Genomic DNA, 2,598 nt, shown 5'->3' with positions numbered 1-2,598 from the left:
GTCTATTCTGGAGATGTTCTTGAAACTCAAGTTCCTATTTGGGCTCTCCTGAACTTATTTTAATCTTCTTCAGATTCAACCTGAGCTTACCTATGAACAATTGATGGTGTGTTCCACAGTCAATCCTGAGCTGGTTCTAACTGCTGATATTGAGCTGCTCCATCTTCTGCCCCATAGATGTAATCAATTTTATTTCCCTATATTCCATCTGGTGAAGTCCAAGTGTATAGTCACTTTTTTTTTTTTACCAAAAACAAATCTTTATTTTTATAACTGGATAAATGTGATCTAAATGGTGCTACCACTAGGTTTTTGGAAAGAAACATGCTATAAATAAGCAAACTACATCTGTTGGTGGGTGGGTGTGGACTACTTAGATGTCTAATTGGGCTAATTACAGACCACTCACAATAGAACTTTTTAGTATACAGTGTAGTATGATGTTAAGCCATTGTAGACTTTGTACAGAAATGCTGCACTTCTGGATGATAATGCAAGAAATTGTTGCAGCACTACACTGTTAAACAGGTGACATCCATCATATCAACTGACAGCAATATCAGTGGCATCTTTATTGTTAGACTTCAGAGTTCCAACTTTCGGTACACTGACAGTCTTTGAATACAACCCCCTCAATATCCTCGTCTTCATCTTTACCCACAAAAGACTCCTCTGCTTCCTTCAAGCATTTTAGCAAGTTCTTTGGCAAGTTCTTTTGAGATATATTTCTTTGAAGCCTTTTTGGATCAGCTAATGATGACCTCTTCCTCCAAAAGGTCAGCCTCATCCATTTCCTTTAAGATGTGTGGGATCTTGAAGATGAGATGAGCTTGATGCATCACCACCACTCAATCCCCACTGTGTAGAAGTTACCGCTGGACCCCTTTGTTGTTGTGACAACATCAAAATTGGAGTAAGTGCCGTGTGTATTTTTTTATTTGCCCCTAATTTTCTTGCTAAAAAGAACTTCAGTAAAAATGAGAAGGCTTCAGCTTTTCCATTTAGCAGTTCTGCTTCAGCAAAAGTGTCTTTGTCGGATGAATTAATGATACCCGCTTGTTTTGTCTCTTAACAAAATCAAACAAAATTGCCGACCTGCTCTTCGATGGTCCTCTCTAGATCACCTCTAAGGTCCAGAACTTTAACATGGTCAATGATTTCCTCCTTTCTAAGCCTCTGCACTTCCTCAGGTGTATCCTCACCCAATCATCATCTTCCCTACTCTCCAGAGCTTGAGGAGGGCTGATTTCACTTAGAGGTGGAGGTGGTAGAGATTCACTGCTGGCACGGAACCACCCTCCTTGTCTTTGACATTTTGGTTTTCCTTTTCTCTTTTTCCGGTACCACTGTCACTCTTCCCAGCTGGGCTTTTGAGAATTAATATTCAGAGTTTATGATATGTGCCAAGCATGCCTCCATAGCCACAGACTTTATAAGAATGACCTATTGTTTGCTTTCTTTGGTTTGGCCTGCAGTTCTTGTTCAGGATTCTCACATTCAGGACAGAGAACAATTTGTTTAAATTATTTTTTTATTATCAATTGGGATTAACACATATATTATTCTGCAGTTCACATCCAACAGAATTGTAGATTTGCTCAGTTTCCAAACGTTCTTTTTTCTATATGGATATTTTGACATCCTCACCTCTTCACCCTGCCACCACCTTTACATCCCCCTACCCCTGAAACTTGCTGACTCTATAGGGTCATCAGTCCTGGCTTTCATACACCAAAAAACAAACAAAAAAACCATATACTGCAACTTCAAGAGGGTGACCGCAAGATAACTTTTTTAAGGACTCTGTCCAACATATCCTGTAGCTTATTTGCCTCAGGAGATCCATCGACAATGTAACAGTCATTCTTAACATCACACTGGCTCTATGCTTCCAACTCACAACCAAAATACTTGGCTGGGATATGCTGGAGGCTTATTAAGCACCTTCACAACATCAACCATGCTGACTATAACTGTCTTGATTCCATTTCCTTTACCTTCAACCTTGGCAATCAGATGGGGCATCTTGTAGCAATAGAACTGGTCTGACACAATGCGGTTGATGTTGACAGACATTTTGGCTTGTTAGTGTCTTTATCAATAAGTTGAAGAGATCTTTGAATGAAACTTTTTGGTATCTTCGGTCTAGAGGAGAAGGGATGGCATAAACGACTGCAAGAGTTCCAGGTCCCTAACCTGAAAAAATTTCATCACTGAGGCTGTAAGCTTCTTGCTTTTATGCTATGTTTCCCCATTACAGGTATCAGTGGCTGTGTAACAATTCATTTTAGTCATACACCCAACGCTGCCCACTCAAGACTGGAAGGTAGGCACTTGGTCACTATGGTCCCAGCAGAGGCGGCCATGTGGGCAGTCAGGTGGGGAACCAGCAGCCAGTGTGGCAGATGACCCCCATCATGTCTGGGGTCCACACCCATCAGTGCCCGAGCTGGCCTGGCAACCTCTGAAATATTCTGGTTTGGTCTTTATAATCACCTCTCTGCTGTTGACAAAAGATAATTGTGATGAGAAAGTCCTTGGTCTTGCAAAATTCTACCCTGAGATCTCAGGCTTCATTTCTATCACCAAGTCCACATT

At 41.1% G+C, this 2,598-nt stretch overlaps 1 pseudogene; it reads right to left on the bottom strand.

The window, feature by feature from the left end:
- Window positions 1–543: 543 nt before the first annotated feature.
- On the bottom strand, window positions 544–2,076 carry LOC101664026 (annotated as a pseudogene).
- Window positions 2,077–2,598: the final 522 nt, after the last annotated feature.

The sequence above is a fragment of the Echinops telfairi genome, unplaced genomic scaffold, assembly GCF_000313985.2.
Source record: "Echinops telfairi isolate 266 unplaced genomic scaffold, ASM31398v2 ScPeMD7_7468;HRSCAF=8506_1, whole genome shotgun sequence".
Classification (NCBI taxonomy): Eukaryota; Metazoa; Chordata; class Mammalia; order Afrosoricida; family Tenrecidae; genus Echinops; species Echinops telfairi.
The sequence above is the reverse complement of the archived record's forward strand: the minus strand, read 5'-3'. Positions and strand labels throughout refer to the sequence as shown.